At 39.7% G+C, this 21,680-nt stretch overlaps 1 long non-coding RNA gene and 1 other non-coding gene across 4 annotated transcripts in view; both read left to right on the top strand.

Annotated features, from left to right (window-relative positions):
- The window catches only part of LOC112922013 (uncharacterized), a 349,135-nt gene that overhangs the window by 34,254 nt on the left and 293,201 nt on the right, over positions 1-21,680 (top strand). For 2 of the 3 annotated variants that reach the window (XR_011995530.1, XR_011995529.1), the window contains exons 3-6: positions 2,946-3,706; positions 12,730-12,880; positions 17,105-17,192; positions 18,845-19,022. This is a non-coding gene — a long non-coding RNA (uncharacterized lncRNA). Of the gene's footprint in view, positions 1-2,945; positions 3,707-12,729; positions 12,881-17,104; positions 17,193-18,841; positions 19,023-21,680 lie in introns of all 3 variants that reach the window. The other variant, XR_011995531.1, reaches the window with a different exon arrangement.
- On the top strand, positions 19,229-19,335 carry LOC112922034 (U6 spliceosomal RNA). The gene has a single exon (XR_003235370.1). It is a non-coding gene; the product is annotated as a U6 spliceosomal RNA (small nuclear RNA).

Here is a 21,680-nt window from a genome sequence, read left to right as displayed (position 1 = left end):
ACAAATGACCGCAAGCTTAGTGGCTTAAAAGAACACATATTACCTTATAGTTCTGAAGGTAAGTCCAAAATCATTCTTACTGGGCTAATGTCAAGGTGATGGCAGTTGTGGTTCTCTGGGCATCAGGCCCAGTTGTAGAATCTGGTAGCTGGGACCAGATAGTCACAAAGGACACTAGAAAAGCTCCATAAGTGGTAATAGGAAGGCAAATCAAAACCCTGGGGCTGGAGGCACCTGGGTGTGGAGGTACCTGGGTTCTCAGCCTGCCCACTGCTGTATGGGGAGAAGACCCCTCTAGTGTGTAACACAGAAGCTTGGAGTGAGTCAGGGCATTATAGTAATAAGGATAATCATGAAAAAGAAAGTTGTTTGAAATTAGAAAGCTTCAAAAGAGTATGCTTTTAGTGGGAAGGCTTGGATGGTGGAATCAGATATTTGTGGTTTTATTTAAGAAGTATGTATTGACGAAATAACACTCACGTAGCTCTCAACACCAAGTAAACCATCTCAACCTTGTTTTCTATTATAGAAAATAATAAGGCTCCTGGTACAAGTGGAGCCTTATTTAACACCTGGAGGTTATGCAGAGTGAACTGGCATTTACAAACGAAAGTCAACCTTTCCTTGAATTTCATTTTCCTCTCTTTGAACTTGACCACAGTTTCACATTTCAGTTTTAAAAGCCTTTAAGTGCTAATTTTCAAGGTAGACAAACTAAATAGGCCACAGAAAGTTGACTTTCCTAATCTTCATGAGTTCTTAGACTCTGTGTTTTTAGTCTCTGTGATATAAGAGAGATTTACTCTATTTTTCTAATGGAAAACCATAAATTTTTTCCCAGTTGAAATTATTGTATTCTATGATGTGGAACTTGGGTCTTCAAGTATCCATTTGTCTTGGCAATACAGTTAACCCAAATTATATTCAGAAGAGAGTCTTCACTTGATAGGAGGAGGAATGGGCATCTATCAGGTAAAATTCTTAGAGGCAACTCTGTTCTATTATGAGGATTTTAATTCTACCCTAGTAAAGAATATAATGCAACACTCCAACTGCAAAATTGTCTGACTGGACTCCATGTACTTGCCCAGTATCCCAAATCACTACCTGCTTCAAGGATAACTAGTACAACTGTTTCTCTAGATCAGCATTTTAAAATTTTTTGGAGTCATGTACTGCTTTGAACATTTGCCAAAAACTGTTGATTCCAACTCTAGACAAAAATTCTATAAACTTGTACATACACTATTTTTCAGTTAATATAATTTATTGCACTGGAAATTGGTTTCCTTCACCTCGAATAGAAAAATGTGTCCCAGAAAGAATTATATCTCCCATTTTCATTTTTCATATAGATATAATTGAATCCTTGCTTTAAAAAAAGGTAAAAAAAAACACAAACAAAATTAAAAGTCAAACTTAATTCTAATGGTTTATTTCAGTATCAAGGAGGTTGTCCTTGGTCAGTATGAGAACTTGGAAATGGTGAAATGTTCTTGAATATGTATGAGTTTGACCCAGATGCTTTCTAACGTTTTATATTAATAGTTGAAAAATTTTAGGACTGTATCAGTAGCTAGCTCCCTTTGCCACATAAGGACAGACTTATTTCCAGGTGCTAAATTCCCTCAAGATTCTTCCAGTTGAATTCACATTGCATCACTTTCTTTGTTCTTAGTCACTGAGGTCAGCTTTGTCTTTGTGATGCTGGCAGGCCAGGTCTGAAGACCGAAAGGTTGGGGGTCCCATGGGACCAGCCAAGAGAGTCCTTCATGTAGGATGGAAATCAAGCATGAGCCAGCAGGAGCTCAAAGCAGTTTATTGAAGATATATGTATATCAGAGAGAGATGAGGGGCGTGGAAGACGGGGGGAAAAGTATGGACAGAGTGTCCAGAGGACTTAGAAAGGAAAAGAGCATGAGTCTCATTTTTTTTTAAGGATTTTATTTATTTATTCATGAGAGATACACAGAGAGAGAGAGGCAGAGACTCAGGCAGGTAGCCCAACGTGGGACTCGATCCCAGGTCTCCAGGAGCACACCCTGGGCTGTAGGCTGTGCTAAACCGCTGAGCCACCAGGGCTGCCCAGATCATGAATCTTATCTTTGGCTATTCTTATGAGGATGGTAGTCTGATATATGTGTCCTTTCAGGCATGGAGGGACCAGTTAGAACAAAGACAAGGGACCAGGTAGTATTTCTTGAAGTCAGGGGGTCTTGGTAATTGAGATGTCTAGTTACAGGGCCTGAAATGCACAAATGATAGCTTCCTTTGGGTCATTTTCATCTGATCCTTCCTTAGATGTTATTTATTCTAGAGAATTTTAGCCATTGTTCTAGAGAATCATTAACCCCTTGTCCCTTACAAGGAGGACATAGGCCATTTGCATTACAAAGCATGTGGAGAGTGGGGTGGGGGTTTATGTTCTAGTGAGAATAGAAGCCAGAAGAGAAACAAAGGGGGGAAAATGCAGCTTTTTCTTTCCTGCAGTCCCTTCTGTTTCCATGTTTCATCTACATTATCGATACTATGTCATCAAAGAAAGTATGTCTTCTGATTCTGTGTTCCCAAATTTTAAGCAAATAATCTGAGCAGAAGTATTTTTCTGCCATGTTTTATTATGTCTTCAGATTTCTACCTACACCAATCTCTCTAAGGCTCTATCCTCTCTCCTGTTTACAGAAGCACTTCCTCTAGCTTTAAAAGTTAGTTCTGCTTTCTATGTCCAATTTTATCTTCCAGAATAGGAAAAGGGGCGGGGGGGGCTTTGCCAAAATAGTTTTTATTTTGTTTTGTTTTTACCGGCATCCGTAATGGTGACTCAAGTTTTGAATGGAAAGCTTTAACTCTTACCTATGGCTACAAGTATTGCCAAAAAAAATCACATCATGAATGAATACCTTCCAGTCAGTTTATACTCAGCAGACTTTCCTTTTCTCCCTCAGGAAGCTGAAAATCCCCCCTGATGTTTCAATTGACTCTTCAAAGACTTATCCTCAAGAAGGCCAGTGATCTTCTGTGTAGTAGAAAACATTTCTATTTTGCTCTCATTTCTTACCAAAATCTTTTGAAAGTGAGGTGAATGAAGGCCCTGGATCTGATGGAATTGAGGACTTACTTTAAGTAGATGATGACAAAACTTCTGTTGAGTCCGTTGGCAGAGTCTCTGAACGAAATGCATGCTGATGAGGACAGCGATGAGTCATGATGACATACGGAGCCTCTTTGTTCATCAAAGCCGCAAACCAGATGTGTTACCAAGTCCTGCAAGGACTCCATCTGTGCCCAGAATATCAAGATTATCCTCATGGGGAAGTTTTCTTGGCAAGGAAACTTGTCACCATTTCGAAGACAGTGCGGGCCTTTGAAGTTTCAAAACAGGGCTCAGGAAAGAGAAGTTCTTCTTTGAAGTTTAGGCCTGCCCCCAGCAGCTACAAGTCAGTGTGGAATGCAGTGAGAAATGCAGGGGTTTCATCCACTTGCATGTTGAAAGGAAAAGGAAGAGTAGCTGCCAATTATTCTATGATGTGCATAGAAATGGGAGAATTTGACTGTGGATTATGTTACTTGAATAAGACACTGCTTCAGATTTCTTCTGTGTCAAGTAACATACTAGCTTGACTGGTTCCAAGGTACACGGATTCCCCAAAGCTTCTCCAGTTGTGCTTAATAAATGATAAACAACTTTATTCAGTGCTTCAAACAGGTGTGTTTGGAAAAATTTCAAGATTTAGTCGAATCCCAACTTTTTTATTTTAAAAAAATCTCCTCACTATCTGGCTAGTGGAGAGGTCTTCCTTCGGTGTTGTTAGCTTCAGCAAATTTATTTATGAAAGCCAACTCAAGAGGCATCTGGGTGACTGAGTGGTTGAGTGTCTGCCTTTGACTCAGGTCATGATCCTAGGAGCCTGGGATCAAGTCCTGCATTGGGCTCCTTGCAGGGAGTCTGCTTCTCCCTCTGCCTATGTCTCTGCCTCTCTCTCTGCCTCTCTCTCTCTCTGTGTATCCCGTGAATAAATAAATAAAATCTTGAAGAAAGAAAGAAGAAAGAAAGAAAGAAAAAAAAAGAGAAAGAAAGAGAAAGCCCACTCAAAGGACACGTTAAATTTTACTGTACTTCTTTTTCTTGAATATTTTCCAGTTTAGGCCAGAGTGCTCATAAATGTAGAAAGATGTCTATAACCATAAGTGCCAGAGCATGTTCACTCAAATTTATTTAGAATGAACCAATATCTGGACGTATAATTGACATTAAAATGTATGTTTCTTTAAAAAAAAAAAAAAGGTTTACTTATTTGAGAGAGAATGTGTGTATGAGCAGGGGGAAGAGAAAAGGGAGAGGGAGAGAATCTCGATTCCCTGCTGAGCATGGATTCCAACTGGATGCTGAATCTCACATCTCTGAGATCATGACCTGAGCCAAAACCAAGAGTCAGACCCTAGCCAACTGAGCCACCCAGGTGCCCCTACATAGTTCTCTCTCTTTGTGATAGCCACAAGGAAAGCTTATTGCTATCTTGAAACACAAAGCAAATCATGTTTCCCCCTACAGTGTTTTCAAGATTTAGAACCATATTTGTGGTCCACCAAAAATATGGAGCCAGTATTTTTGAAATCTTGATGACACTAAGTCAGTTTGAGCTGCTATCTTAAAGCTGCCAGCTGTTTTCTGATTTGAGAAGAACTATTTTCCTAGATTCAGAAAAATATTCTCATTTCTCTTTTGCAAAGGTAAAGCCAAAATCTTATTTCAGAGAGCTTTGGACAGTATGAGAACTAAATATCTCTGAATGTGAAATGAAATTGACCTCCTTTAGGGTATTCATATCTGTGTAGATTTTTATGCTATTGTCTGGAAGAAGAGCCTGATGCTGAAGGGGAGGAAAACATGATTTTCTTCCCTATTAGGCCCTAGTGAAAATAAAAAACCTCAATAGGGAAGTCAGAGTCAAAAATTCCTGTGTGGTAAATAAATAAATCTTTAAAAGGGGGGGGCGTGCTGGGGGCTTGCACTGCACCTGGCTGGTGCAGTTTGTTAGGCATCTGACTCTTAGTTTTGACTCAGGTTGTGATCTCAGGGTGTTGAGATAGAGCCCCACATGAGGCCCCATGCTCAGAGCAGAGTCTGCTTGGGAATCTCTCTCCTGCCCTTACCACTTGTGCTTTCTCTCTCTCTCATAAAATAAATAAATTAATCTTAAAAAAATATTCCTTTGTGAGAAAGAAGCTGGAACCTGCTATTAGACCAAGTCCCTGGGGTAAAGGATGAGGAAGTAACTGCATTAAGTTTGGCCTATGGATTCTAAAGGTTGTGACCATTTAAATATCTAAGTAATTTACCTTTTCTGTATAGAAATTCTCTTATGATATCTCCTTTGCTTTTAGTAAAGTCTTATATATTCTAGAACTTTACCTCAGGTGTGGAATTACCCAGTGTTAGGAGGGAAAAATAGCAGAGGTCAGGATGAGGCTGCTTCTGAGATGGCCAGAAGTAACCTGTAAAGTAAGATGGAAGGCTGGGTTGGTTGCTCAGTTTTAAGCATCTGCCTTCAGCTCAGGTCATGATCTCAGGGTCCTGGGATAGAGCTCCATGTTGGGCTCCCTGCAGAGCAGGGAGCCTGCTTCTCCCTCTGCCTCTCCCCCTGCTTGTGCTCTCTCTCTCTCTCTCTCTCTCTCAAATAAATAAATGAAATCTTAAAAAAAAAATAAAAATAAAGATGGCAAGCTAAGGAGGTAGCCATGTGACCATGACCACCAAGACAGGATTGTGGCATATGGAGGCTTTCTGTAGGGCTCTAGAGACCCTCAGTGAATGGAACCTAGAGAAAGAGTGGACTGCCTGTGGTCCCATGGAGTGGATACTTGGACTCTTGTTCTGAGTATTATAGGGAATAAAGATACACAAGGGCTGAAATCACTGGGACTTGCAGCATACAAGAACATGTAACTTCATGACATGCAATCAATTTATGTCATCAACCCTAGTTCCATCTTATTCTTATTTTTTTCATTACTCATTCCTATAAATTTATGTATGTACTTAATTTTTCTGTGGTGTGAATTTATATTGTATCGAGTCCTTTTTTTTTTTAAAGATTTGATTTATTCATGAGAGACATAGAGAGAAAGAGAGGCAGAGACACAGGCAGAAGGAGAAGCAGGTTCCATGCAGGGAGCCTGATGCGGAACTCGATCCCGGGACTCCAGGATCACACCCTGGACTGAAGGCAGGAACCCAGGGATCCCCAATATATTGTATTGAGTCTTGTAAATAACACCAGTAGGAACAGATGGTGTTGGCTAGAGCTCATGGTCAGAGAGGCAATAGTTGTGTTACTACCCTGTGCAGAGGCATCTTGGAATGGGCAGATCTAGAATGCTCCAGGAAAGAGAGAAAAACATTTAATTGGTCTCCTTTTTATGAGTGACCATGCAAATGCCCTTGTCAGTGATAGGGACTCCTTGTTGCCAAGCAGCCAGAGGTTAGGTACCTGCTCTGCAGCAGCACTGGGAATACACCTGCATACCACCTGGAGACCTGGAGACCAGTGGGAAGTTCGAAGCCTTGCTGCAAGGGGAAGTTGGGGTTGGATGCAAGTTTCCCATTGGGAGAGGGAGTAGAGCCAGTTCCAGCCAGCTCACCATCTGCTAATCCAGGAGGAGCACCAGAATTTTAAAAAATTAATCCTTCTTGTTACTCTACAACATCTTTGGAAGTTATCTTAAATCCCTTTTGGAAGAAAGCAGGATATAAAAATTAATTTAAAATAAAGCGATAAGGGTGCCTGCATGGCTCATTTGGTAAGTGTCTGACTCTTCAGTTCAGTTCAGATCATGATCTCCAGGTTGTATGATGGAGCCCTGCATCAGGCTCCACACTAAGTATGGAACGTGCTTAAGATTCTCTCTCCCCCTGCCCTCCCTTCCTCTTTCTCAAAAATAAAATAAAATTTAAAATAATAAAAATATACTGACAATATCCCCCCACCCCCCAAAAAACCTGAATCATAATACCAAAAGAATATTGTCCTTCAGAGTAGTGCTCTTTAGCCAATGCAAGTAACAGTGTCTCCATAATTCAGTACATGCTTGGACTTCTCTATGGAAACCACCTTCAAAGCCATTTATCAAGCACAGAACAAAATCATTATTTTATGCCAACTGGACATTCTCTCTCAGTCTGCTGATCTTTATTCCTTCTTCCCTTCCTATTTTTTTCCTGTTGAATGCACTCTTTCCTTCTTCTGTATCTTCCTCATTTTCTATATGAGCACCAGTAACATCTTAAGAGGCCATGCTTAGGCTGGTACTGGTTTAGAAGGGGGAGCCTCTGGGAAAGGGGGCTGTGAGATGGAACCAGCTGGGGATCAAGAAAGTGATTTGGATCCCAAAGAGGAGGTTGCTTGGGGTTTAGTAATTTGTATGCAGAGGGACGTTTTGCAGCTGAGTGATGTACACATGAGTCATGGTAAGGTAAAATCACAATAAGTTAAATAGCTATGAGTTTAGGAAAATCTGTAGAGAGCATCATATAAATGCCTTGTGTAGTCATTATTATCTTTGTTTTAAAGGAGACAGCAAGTTATTTGGGGGGCCAACAGAGCCTTGTTACAAAGAGTTCTTGAATTTTAAAATGTTACTAGTTTTGTATATCTGAGGAGTTATGTGGTTTGTTTTGTTGTTGTTGTTGTTGTTGTTGTTTGGTCTTGCCGTAGTATCAGAAAAACATAAAAACATTCCCCCAAAACCAAAAATGCAATGGTGGAAAGCCATGAAAAAGACAGCCAGCAGAGGGCACATAGATTAGAACTAAATGTCTTGAGTCCACTGCCTTTCCTTTTCTTTTTTAAATTTCCTTGGGAGTAAGAAGTATTTCAAATATGGATTCAAAGGTCAGAATTTGAAATTTTTTTTTTTTAATTTTTTTTTTTTTAATTTTTATTTATTTATGATAGTCACAGAGAGAGAGAGAGGGGCAGAGACACAGGCAGAGGGAGAAGCAGGCTCCATGCACCGGGAGCCCGATGTGGGATTCGATCCTGGGTCTCCAGGATCACGCCCTGGGCCAAAGGCAGGCGCCAAACTGCTGCACCACCCAGAGTACCCAGAATTTGAAATTTTTATATTCTTCTTTTTCTTTCAGGATTCAAGCATCTGTATAGGAGAATGAGTGAATTTTTAAAATAATAGTGAATAAACAATAATATACTTCACAATTGCCTTGATCCCATTCTTTTTGAATATGAAAATACTCTTTCCACAGTCCCTCTTACACTCGGTTCTTAACATTGTTTTCCTCAATTATCAAAACAAGATATTCTGAAAAGTAGAGTAAAACAGCAAAAAGCAGAACAACAACAACAAAGCCCCATACAAAGAGCTCCTGGAGTTGAATACTAATTGCGATTTGATTTCTTTTCCTCCATTCTTTTCCCATGCACATTTTTCTTTTTAAAATTGTAAAGAAGCATTATAACAGGATTACTTTTTTAAAGGACTATAACAAGATTACTTTTTTAAAGGCAAATGTATAATACAATGAGATGTTTTCTTCTTAGTCTGCACACAGGGATCCAAGGTTTTCAAGACTAGACTTACATAACAGGCCTCAGAGGACCAGGGCAGTCACTTAGCACTGGTCAGCATACAAACTCACATCATATAACCCCCCAAATTATCATCTAATTGGGTTAGTGGGCCACCACTTATATGGAGCATCCTTATTGGCCAAACAGGTTTAACTTTCCTTATGTCCACTTATATATAGTTACAACTGGTTTAGACACGGACCCTTAGACCAGTATGTCATGGCTAGGGTAGTGGAACTGATTTTCCTCAGCATAGAGTAGTCTCAATTTATGTAGAAATTAGACTATGTGGGAGTCCAGGTGAGAAAAGTTGATGTGCTTTATGGTGATAGCTACAAAAAAGATGGAAAAAAAAAAAAAAAAAAACCCCGAGATTCTTGATTTATTTATAAGACAGAGCCAACAGAATTTAAATGAGTAGGAGAAATGAGAGGAAGGGAAGTCAAGGATGGCTTGAGCAATTAGTAAAGTGGGGAGGCCATTCACTGAGCAGAAAGGCTACAGGAGGAAGATATTTGAAGGGGAATAAAAATACCATTTTGGATATATTTAAGTTTGAAGTTTACATTAAACATCAAACCAAAGATGTCCAGTGTACAAATCTTGAGTTTTAGGAAAGAGGTAACAGATAGAGGTACAATTTAGGAATCATTGAGGAGGTGGTGGAGTATAATACAGGATAGTACTTAAGAGTAGGCAGGCAAGTTGCAGCCCGAATGCCTGGGTTCAGGTCTTGAATCCATCCTCTATTAGCTGTGACTCTGGACAAATTATTTAATTTCTCTGTGCCTCAGTTTTTATTTTAAGGTGGGGATAATAATATGAACTATCTCATAGCCCCATTGTGAGGGTTGATTAATATATGTAATATACTTAGAATGGGGCACAAAGTAGGGGGTGAGTCATTAGTCCTATTATTATCATATGACTATAGTTGATATTTAAAGCCATCGTTCTCCTGAACCATGATCACCTGAGTCTAGCCAGAGAAGATGTTGAAAAACTAAGACCTGAAAACACTATAATCTTAATAGACTACAGGAAGAGGAAAAGGGATCAGTGAAACAGATGAATGGGATGAAAAGGAAGAGAGAATAATGTTCCCAGAAGTGAGGTGGACATTCTCTAGAAGGAAGAAGATGTAAATGTATCAAGTGCCTTGAGAGGTTGGATAAGATGAAGCCTGAGAACAACCTGCTCAGTTTGGCAACATAGAGACACTCTAGGGGATGTTACAGGAGCCATTGTGAGGAGAAGGTACAGAGCAATAAAGAGTTCATATGCAAAGGATGTTATAGAACTATCTCTTTATACTCTAGAATTACACATTTTGGCAAGATTCCCCCACTGTGACAGCTCCTTAGAGCCTGAAATTTCTGAGGGAACAGCAAATTCATAATTCCCATGTCAGGCTCACTTAGGGCACACACTTATCTAGTGGAAATTGCCATCGCTACTTCAGAAGTTATTTTTCGCATTTTATTCTTTGCAGAGGTCATAGAATTAAACTTGCACAAGTTAAATGATGTGGTACCCCTATTATCACAAGCTAAGACAACATGAGGCACAAACAACTGCTCAGGGTGGTTTCCTCAAATGAAGGCTGGAGAGTACAGGTACTTTCAGTTTCATGGATTCTTCTGCAGTACATTTGTCACATGCCCTACTTTCTTCATGGTGTGAAATCATGAGAATTTCTCCATGTTTTAAACATTTTCAGAAACATCATTTTAATAACTATTTAATAATTCAGCCTATGCCTGTTCTGTAATTCATTTAACCATTCTGCTTTTGTACATTGATGGTGTTTACATTTTTTAATTGCTGCAGGCACCACCAAAATAATGTCATGCATTAATCTTTGTCTTTGCTCTGATTTTCTTGTGGGGGGTGGTGGTTCTTGAAAGTGGGTGAAAGTGTGAATATTTTAAAGACTCTTGATGTGCTGTTAAATAGCTTTCCAGAAATACTGTGCTGTTATAAGATATACCAACAGAGATAGAGTGCCTATCCCATCACACTCTGGCCAGTGTTGAACATACATGTGTAAGTCATTGCTGTTTTTATTAGTGGAAAAAAAAAGTATCTTGCTGCTGTTTTAATTTTCAGTCTAAAGGTTAACATCTTTATTTGCTCAATAAGCATTGCATTTTTTTTTCTCTGAGACTTTTATGTTTCTGTTCCTTTGCACCTCTTTGGTTTTGATATCTATGATTATATGCTCTCTTGTTATTAGTACGACATCTCCTCCTTGTGACTGATAGCTTTTAAGATTAACACTATGTCTATCCGCTACACTATCCTTAGACCCCTGAAAAAGCAATGGAGAAAAAACTTGGCATTAGAAAGCATACAGAAATCATAGTTTTGAATTTAGTAGAAGTCTCAGTATTGCCCACTGTCAGCTTTAACCCAGTAGAGATTTGGTCCCTCTGTAGCAACTTTCTGGGGCTTTACAGGGATAGAGGATAAGAGGTGGCAAAACATTGAGAATAAGCTTCCACCCAGTCCTCACTGGGCAAAAGTAAACATATGCAAGTTACATATGTTATATATGTAAGAAGATATATAAGCAAATAAATAATGTAGGATAGTATGGAAGAAGATACATGCATTTGAAGATCTACAAAAAGCCAACCCATAGATCGGAAAATTGAGCTCAGTAATTCAAATAAAAGCAAATAGTAAACAACATTGAATAACATCTGAAAAATGACACCCTTGAAAATCCTATTTTGAGCTGTGTTTCACTGAACGAAAAGGATAGTTTACGGAGGGAGCTGATATATGATTCCCTTTGGGGCTCTCTCAGTTCCATTAGATATACAGAAAGATTGATGAAAATAATTGCACTCCAAGAGAAACTGGTTAAATGGTTGTGATTTAGAACATGAAATTATTAAAATTACCTAATACAAGAATTACAGCAGTAAGGATTTCATCAACTGCTTTAGGAATCACTGGAACATTTAATAGGAGTATCATGTTTCTACCAGGCAATTGTCTCTACTTCTTCAAGATACTGAGATTTTCCAATCTAAACATTTTGTCTATCCCAGTGCTGACTCATTGAAAAGACTCTGAATTTCTGATACCATAAGTAGCGTGTCCAAGCTGGAATTATATATAAATGCAATAAGTGCTTTCCTGAGTTGTGTACAAATCAAAGTTTTACAAATTTAATGAAGTATTTTTTAACATGGTCATAGATTAGGAAATATATATTGTAAGCATCAACTAAAATGAAAAATATAGTGTAGTGTTTTGTAAAGCAGAGAGCTATTTTATTCTATTTAAAGATTGATTGATTCATAGAGACAGAGTGTGCATGCAAGTGCGTGAACGCGAGTGGGGGTAAGGGCAGAGGGAAAGAGAAAGAGAAACCCAAGCAGACTCCCTGCTGAACTCAGGGCTTGATCTCGGGAAATCTGAGCCAAAATCAAGAGTGGGACACTCAGCCGACTGAGCCACCCAGGTGCCCCACAAAGAACTATTTTTTTTTTAATTTTTATTTATGATAGTCACAGAGAGAGAGAGAGAGAGGCAGAGACACAGGAAGAGGGAGAAGCAGGCTCCATGCACCAGGAGCCCGATGTGGGATTCGATCCCGGGTCTCCAGGATCGCGCCCTGGGCCAAAGGCAGGCACCAAACCGCTGCGCCACCCAGGGATCCCCCAAAGAACTATTTTATAAGCAAAGAACCCTCACCGAATTTACTGGCAAACTATGAACTTGCTCCAGTTGCTTCATATTAGGGGGGTTCAGTTCCCTCATCTGTAAAATGATGTGTCTTTACATCATTCTAGATGTATCTCTAAGGTTATTCCCATTCAGTGGTTCTGTGTGCTCTTCTGAACACTATTCTAGATTTGAAAAGGAAACAATGAGCAAGTTCTTCTCTCTCCACTTTTTTTAATTTGAAAGTTTTTTGTTGTGGAATCTGTGTTAGCCAAATTGTTTATTGGAAGTGACTAAAATGAAACCCAAATGCTTATGTATGTGTGTGTGTGAGTGTGCATAAAGTTCATGTAAGGAAATTATGAGATGGACAGGGTTGGGGCTGGCCATATAGAATGATGGAAATTCTTTAAGGACTCTGTCTCACTTCTCATTCTTTCTACATGTCAACTTTATCCTGCAGGTGGCAGGGGAGGATATGGTTGCCAGTCTCTCTGGGGACATATTCTTATAGCTCTTGGCAAGAAAAGAAAAAGGAACCCAAGAAGAACTATGATTGGACTGACTTACAGGACACAGCTGTCCTGACCCAGCACTGTGGCCAGCTGCATGAGGTGTGATGAATCGCTTGGCCAGCATGGGCAGTGGGTACTCCCTCAATGATAAGGAACAACAGTTCTTCACTGGGAGGGGGATATGTTATTAGTGGAAGGAGGGCAGAGGTCTAGGTAGACACAAATAATGGATGTTCATATGATAATCATGATTTCCTGTGGATGTTGATGAAGATATTTTTATGTGTAGAGAACTTTAGAATTTATAAAACACTTTCACATATACCATGTTTGTTGGTTCTTACAGAAATCCCATGAAATTTTTGGTTACTATTTCCATTTTACAGGTGAGAAAACAAGCTCAGAGTCCAGCTGGCATGTGTTGTAGTAGTGATCAAGCACTTAATTAAGATTTAATATAATTTAAAAGTAGTCTTCCAAACTTTAAGTGGGTGTTTTGCATTGTCACCACAATCAATTGCATTGAACCACAAATGTGGTTCCATTATGTTTAATATTTCTGAAAAATTTTTATATGATAAAATAGTATTTTCTTCTAAAGTTCATTCCTGGGGCACCTGAGTGACACAGTTAGTTGAGTGTCTGACTTTTGGTTTTGGCTCAGGTCATGATCTCAGAGTCATGGGATCGAGCCCCATGTCGGCCTTGGCGCTCAGTGCAGAGTCTGCTTGAGATTCTCTTTCCCTCTCTCTCTGTCCCTCCCCCTCTGCACTCTCTCTCTCTCTCTCTCTCTCTCAAATAAATAAATCTTTAAAGTTCATTCCTAAGCAGGTGCAAATGCTTTAAAGATCTACTTATAGCCTTCCTTTCATTCCCTTTGCCCAAATTTGCTATTTTTCCTCCTACATTCCCCCAGTGTCTTGATCTTTCTTGCTCGTTGACAAAACCTGAAGTGACTAAGGAGCACACATCAAGCAGCCCAATTTTGTCTTCTATATCATTCAGTGCCTCCAGCTGTGAGTATGTAATATGACCATCTTTGTTTAGAATGATTCAGTTTTGGGGGCACCAGTTTATGTGTGACCTTTTTACTTTTGATTCTTGTGCTGTTACATTAAATATACCACTTGTTTGTAGGCTTAAGGCATATCCTGGAAGAGTAGAAATGAGGAAGACTTGTCTTTAGATAAATTATGGTTCTAATGTGAGTTACCACTTTCTAATGTCTGAGCTTAGAGGTGTCAGGGAAGCCGATTGTCTCTGAGTGATAGAGTAGGAAATTCATTCTGGGTAGAGAACCTGCTACTCCTGGGTCTGGTGGTCCCGGCATCTGCCTCACTGTCATCCTTACCATATGTCTGTGGAGATCCTGGATGATTTCCACACCTATATCAGTAATTCATTCCACACCTTTAGTTTCTTTCCACATTTTCCTTCACTCTCTCTGAGCCACTGACTCTTAAGGTTGTACTGTAGATATTACATTCACAAGTATGTGTTTCAAAATCTCTGTTTGAAGCATTCTTCTCTCTACCCATTACCTCTTAATCCTTTCTCCTCAGTTACTCTGGTATTCCACTGGGTCCTCATCCCACTGGGGTTCTAATCTTTTGTCCTACTATGTTTTCTCTTTCCCTTACATACTTCATGTTCTCACTTCTCTTCTCATATAGCTTAGAGTCTAGCGACCACCAATATGACTACTCCCATATAAGCCTCTTTAAGTCCCAAACTTCTCTTTTCTTCTCTCATCATTGCTTTGAAAAATCCCTACTCAATTTAAACCTATCTTTTATTCTGTGCCTGCACCCAAGCCAAACACTGGAGAGAGAGAGAGAGAGAGAGAGAGAGAGAGAGAGAGGGAGGGAGGGAGAGAGAGAGAAAGAGAGGTAGCAGGATAGAAGCTGTAGCCATATCATAATCTAGACTGCATCACTTCTGTATTCTATTAAAAGTCAGTTAAATGGTGCCTGAGTGGCTCGCCAGATTAAGCATCTGACTGTTAGTCTCAGCTCAGGTCTTTATCTCAGGAGCATGCCCTGAGTTCAAGTCTTGCATTGGGCTGGGAATGGAGCCTGCTTTAAAAAAAAATTTTTTTTTAATAAAAATAAGTCAGTAAATCCAGTCAAGGGTATGGATACCAGGAGGAGAGACTCATGGGGGGCCATCTTAGAGGCTGCCTAACATATCTAGTTGCCAGTGACCCATTTCTCACCAATGCCAACAGGCAATTTCTGTCCTCTGCTCACTTAACTTCTCAGTGGCATTTGATACAGCTGATTACCTCTTCCATAAGACATTGAGTCTCTAGGTTTCTGAAACAGCCTATTGGTTGGATTTTCCTTATCAATTTCTTCTCTACTGAACTCTAAATATTAGAATGCTTTGAAGACTATGCTCTTGGCCTTGTTATCTTGAGATATACATCTTAGGTGATCTCATTCTACCCCATAGCTTTTAATACCATCTAGGTGCTGATAAGACTCAAATCTGCGGTGCTCCAGTGCCTTCCTGAATGGCTCTAGAATCATATATCAAACTGCTTACTCTACATTTATTTCCACTTAGATACCTGATAAGCATCTCAAACTTCACATATCTGGAGAACTATTGATTTCTCCCAACTCTACCCTCCTCCCCCATCTTCTTCTACCCCAATATCCCCCACTGCTCAAGTAAACACCATGGATTTCAGCTGATGCTTGACCTTGATGATAGTTGATGCAACGGTCAGAGAACAAGGGTACTGATTCTGTTCAAGTTTTAGAGATTTGTGGAGCATGAGCTTTGGAAAGACACAGAACATTACTATAATCATAGTAAACATATAAATACTGCTGTTTATAATACTACTACTTGGATACTTGGCATTATTTTAGGTGAATTAAATTTATTTACTCATAATTCAGTCCTTCCAACAATTATAAAAATAGGTATTATTATTATTCTCATTTTGTAGATGAAGAAACTGAGTCTCATAGTTTTCAGATTGTATTTAATTAAGGTCTCACTTTTGGTAGGAGTTAGGATTAAGTTCAACTGCAAGTGACAGTAGTGGCTAAAACATGTGGTAAACTTTATTTTCCTCCCACAGACCACATGAGGCTGGTATGGTGGCTTCATATTCATCAGACTCTGTGGCTCATGTTGCTCTCTATCCTCCACACAAGGTTTCCATCTGATAATCTAAGGTAGTTGCCCTAGCATGAGTTTTCCTGGTCACCTATCTGCCAACAGAAAAAAAAAAAAAAATAGGAAGAGGGAAGAGAAATCCCTTCTCTTAAGGATACTTCTTGGAAATTATTCTATTGTCTTACTCCATCAGGCTGCTATAGCAACTTAACCATAAACAAGGTGGTTTATAAACAACAGAAGTTTATTTCTCATGGTTCAGGGGACTGGGAAGACTATGATCAAGGTGCCAGCAAATTTGTGTCTGATGAGAGCTCTCTCCCTGGTTCATAAACAGCTATGTCTTCCTGGTTCATTGATAGCTGTGTCCTTACATGGCAGAAGAGGCAAGAGAGCTCTCTGGGGCCTCCTTTATAGGGGCACCAATCCCATTCAGGAGGGTGCCTTGGTGAACTCCCAAAGGCCCCACCTCCTAATACACTTGTGCGTTGGGATTTTAACGTGTGAATTTCAAGAGGACACAGTCTATAGCACTACTTCTACTTGCAACCATTGGCTAGAACTTAATCTTCAAAGCCTTGCACAGCTGCAAAGGAGATTGGAAATGTAGTCTGCCACAATAGGGATGCATACCCAGGGTCTGTGTGGCTCCTGAGGTCACAATCTTTCTGTCATCCCACACTGCCTCTGAGTACCTTAGTAGCTGAAGTTTCCAGAGACAGCTTTACCATATAACCTGTAGCTTGCAACCTATGTGCCTCTTTAACTCAGCCTCTGTCACTTACGCTACTGGTGAGGGCTTATTTTCTCAGCTTCTTGTTTCCTCAGCATTTTGAGTGCCTTTTCATTTAAGTAAGCTAGCTCTGTGCTCAGCATGGGGCTTGAACTCAACGCCCTGAGATCAAGAGTTGCATGCTCTACTGACTGAGCCAGCCAGCCACCCTTGAATATTTTTATATACTCATTCCATATGTTATAATTACTTGTTTTCAGTTTTCATGAATCAAATATTGGCTAATTGGTAATGTTTATTACACGAATAACTGAATTAATGAACAACACAATTTTGTTTATGTATCTCCAGCACATTGGCCTTTTACAGATATTTAACAGATACATGTTTATTGAATGGATGGGTGGATGGATGGAAAATCAACAGCTTTTCTAACTCAACATTTTTTCTTATTTTAGATAAGCACAGTCTACATTCCCAGTTTTGCCTTTCCCTTCAGTGCTGGGAAAAGAGAGAAGAGAAAAGAAAACAGGAAAAGGAGACAAGGTATTTTTATATCAGTTCTCTCATCCCCTAGTTCCTTCTCTCACTTTAGTGTTGATGCCACAATTATGAATTTTTCTATTCAAGTAGGCCTTTATAACACCTCCTGGGAAATGTCTTGAGGGTGCCACATTCAAGACCAAATGGCCAATGTATTAGTGTTTCAGAATTTAGGAATTGAGGAAGTTACAGCTAATTTTGTTCAGTGAAAGCATACATACTTCTCTTTGTAACATCTTCAGTGAAAACCTACATAAAATTTTATATTTCAAAGCCCTAAAGATGAAATAAATTTTTTTAAAATCCCCTATGAGGTAGTACTGGTAAATTCACAGCTATTTTAACCCTGTGAAGTACATATCATCACATTCCTCATGAAAAACTCCAGCAAGAGCCCCTGGCATGGTTTGAATATAAACATGTAGCAACTAAATGACTTTATCAAGCTACAATCCCCTGTGCTCAGCGATTTAGAGGAAATCAGCAGCTTAACCAGGTTTTTTTTTTTTTTTTTTTTTTTTGCTGAGCAACGGGGGGCCAAAAATAAAACACTATTACATCAAACTGCAGACAAACAAAAATCTGACTAAGTTCGCTATCTTCTCAGGGCATTTCTGTACCTAATGAGCACAGCTGAGCCCAAAGTCGTCAAGAGGTTTCTCACCATTAGGCAATGGGGTGGAAGATTATCTAATATTCCTGGGTGGGCATCCTCAGTTCTTTTGGGTAAAATAGGGAGAAGATCAAAAGAGGATGCAAACATTTTTTAATCAATGAAAGAGAGAATGGATACATTCCTCTGACCTTTTCAGTTGCAGAGAAGATATATTATCTGCATTAATTAGCATGTTGAAAAATTCCTTCTGGATTGCTGAGTGCCTTCCTATGAGTAGTGGGAAATATGTTTGTAATACGGCATACAGCAATCTGTCATAAAGAGCTAATTTTTTGGACATCCTCTCTGAGTATGCATGAAATGTGAAGCAGCTTAGCGAGTTATGTTGTATTAGTCTTTCTAATTGGTGAAAAAGGTTAACATGTGTCTAACAACATTTGTGCACAGCGCTTGGGTTTTGAAATGCCAGTTTGCTTAAGATACTGAGTGTTGTTGAACAGAAATTCTCCGGGAGGTAATATAAATCATCATCTCTAGTATAGTTCTTACTTGTTGAACACTAAACAAATGATTTAATTTAATTCTTGGAGGGAAATACAACTAGTATCATCATCATTGAACAGATAGCAAAAATGGAGGATTGAAAAGATTAAGTAATTTGCCCCTAAAACACAAAGAAGGTAAAGTCAAGATTTAAAACCAGGTCAGTCTGACTCCCAGAGCCAATACCCTTTACCACACTTCAGTATTCCCTCAGGTTTTGTCCTTACTGGGCACCATTGTGAGGGTTACTTAGCTTTACTCTGTCTCCATTTCCTTGTCTGCGAATTAGAGAATAGTTTTGTGTTATTGGGATTGTGAGGATTGAATTATGTACTGGCTATAAAACATTCAGTAAAATGCCTTATTACACATACCATGCTATTATTATTCTTTTAAATTATCACATTCAAGGGTTGGGAAGAATCTAATTATCACCTGCTTTTCTCATTTGGTGAGGAGGAGGAATAACTGAGTAAATGTTATTTATTGCCAGCAGAGCTCACATTCATGGTCCTAGAATGCTGGAACTTGGAAGACTCCACATTAAGCCTTCTTTGCAGTAACTGGTGAGGAAACACTGAGACCCAAAGAGCCAAGTCATCCTTGGGGTCATAGACTGGGAGAACTATGCCCTTGGTGAAACTATTTTCAAAACTACTAATGAGCCTCTCCATGTGAGTACAATGAACTCTTATCTTGTATTTTATTGTCTCAATGTGCCATCAACAATTAGTTATCAATCAAGTATATGCTATGTCTAACATTTTTTCCTGTTTATAAATGTGAAAAATGAAATTTTTACTTTCTGAAAACTTAAAACTCCATAGCCTATGAAAGCTTACACTTTTTTTCTGAAGTATATTAAAAGAAGCATAGTACAGTGCTCACTTCGGCAGCACATAGACTAAAATTGGAACAATATAGAGAAGATTAGCATGGCCCCTGTACAAGGATGACACACAGATTTGTGAAGCATTCTATATTTAAGAACTAAATAAAAAATAAAAGAAGCATAGTACAGAATACTTTTAAAAACCAATTTGAGAGAACAAATCCAGAGCAATCACAATTTTGTTTTGATATATATATTATTTAAAGCTGTGTTTTATAAAGGTATTCATTTTTATCCTGCAAGTCCTATAAATAGCTGTTAAAAACAAGAATTCTTGGGGCACCTGGGTGGCTCAGTCAGTTAAGTGTCTAACTCTTGGCTTCAGCTCAGGTCATGATCTCAGGGTCATGGGATCAAGTGCTCCATGTCATAGATTCTGCTTGAGATTCTCTCCCTCTCCCTCAGCCCTTCCCCCTACTCATGTGTGTGCTCTTTCTCTTTCTCTCAAATAAATAAATAAATCTTTGAACAAAAACAAGAATTCTCAGTTAAAATGAGTAACAAATACACATCCTCATTATATTTGATTTCTAAACATTGGTCACAAATGGAAAGGGCCTGAGATTTGAGTCTATTGTGTTCTCAACACTTTAAAACATTCTCATTTAATCGTCACCAAGCCTATGAGGCAAATATTGTGCCCATTTTAAAATGAGACAATGGAGGCTCAGAGATGTTCAGTAGTTAACTTACTGAACATCACAGAACTTCAAGGGGTAAAGCTGAGATTTTAACCTGATCGTTTATGATTCCTGAAGCTCAAGGTTTTCCCATTATTCTAGTTTGCTTTGAACAAAATGTATTTGAGATTTATTTTTACCGTATACATTATTTCCCATCCCCCTTTTCATTTTACCGATTGTATCAGTTGCAGGCCAGGCAGGGAAAGAGGAACTGTGTATTTTGGAAATCATGACTTCAGTTGAGGAGTTAGAGCTTACGTGACTATAGGGAGTTGCAACAGGAAAGCCTGGGCAGGGGGTGGTCCCAGGGTCAGAGAACAATATCTAGGCACTTTCTCTGAAGCACCGTTATACACAGTAAGTCAGAGCTTGTGGGAGAATCTCCAATACTTTGTATGTCTGGCTGCCAGCATGAGATTGCAAAGAAGAACCTTGTAGGAGGGTATGTGGAAGCTTCCACTCCCACATCTGCAGCCAGGTATGTGGTGTTCATTTTACCTACAACTTGGGGTGTATATAATGCATGCTTATGGGATATGGGATAAGGCACAAAGTCAATGGTTGACAAACAATCTCTGGTGTGTTGGTCTTGTCAGCCTCATCCCAAGCCTTCCCCCCCTTTTCTTCAGCATTTCAAATTGTATTTGTCTGGTAGTATGTGTGTGAGAATCCAGTTGGATAAAGAATAGGACAGTGACGAGGACTGTGCCAGGCACAAAATAGATGGTCAGTGATCACTCTTCTTCTGGGCCATCAAAGCAGAACCAACTTGAGCTTGAATTGAAGCAGAGGATGAATTTATCCCAGGTTGGCTTTAGGAAGCTCAGAGAATGTTGAGGAGGGCCAGATCAGCTGGAAGGCACATGGACAGAAACAGTACCAACCACCCATGAGTCTGTCCCAGAAGCGGCCCTGTCGCAGCGTTCTCTAGGCACACATATCAGAACCGGCAAAGTTGATGCTGGCCCTGGATTCCAGAGTTACCACCACCGTTGTACCCAGGAACAGAGGCCTCTGTTATGAGCCACCACAGGAAATGTGTTTCATGCTCCTGTATTCTCACCCTGCTCTCTTCTAAATCAAATTTCACATGGGCATGTCTGACCAGCAGGGCCTAGACCACACACCATGCCCTTACTGCAAGGGAGGCTGGAAAAGCAAGGGAGAGAAAGGGGTAATTTGTCTAAGACTGATTCTCTCTGCAGGTTTCCTTCTAGGCTACGAGTTCCTTCCCTGGAAGCTTGCTGGAAACTGGCTATAGGCCAGTGGCTTAAAGCAGTCAGTTCTGGCTACCTATGAGGCTCAGATCCTACACTGATTCTACCAGAGGAAGGGCTGGTCCTTCTGGAGTCTTGAATGCTGCTTGGTTGCTGGGGTTCAAGCAATAGTTTATCATTCATACAACTACAACTGTGAGCGTTGGTCCCCAGCTTCCACCGTATATCAGAGAAAGGCCTGATGTTCCCCAAAGCCATGACAGATGAGGGTAGGGATGGAGCCTGCTTTCTGCCATGCCCTATGACTATGGTTCCAGATGCCTAGTTACCCAAAGAGACAGGCCAGTGCTTCTCTAATCACGTAGCTCATAAGCCCCATAGCCCAAGATTAAGGTCACTCTCTGAGATTTTGCTGTATGGCCTTGTTAAATCTCTGTGCAATGCTTTAGAACTGCTAAAAAAACAAACTGAGGAATATTAAACATGTTTGAGAGGTTTTTTGAGCAAAAATCGATTTGACTTGGGTAGTGCCAGATTGTA

Source organism: Vulpes vulpes, chromosome 12 (genome assembly GCF_048418805.1).
Source record: "Vulpes vulpes isolate BD-2025 chromosome 12, VulVul3, whole genome shotgun sequence".
Classification (NCBI taxonomy): Eukaryota; Metazoa; Chordata; class Mammalia; order Carnivora; family Canidae; genus Vulpes; species Vulpes vulpes.
This window is presented reverse-complemented; position numbering and strand designations above follow the sequence as displayed.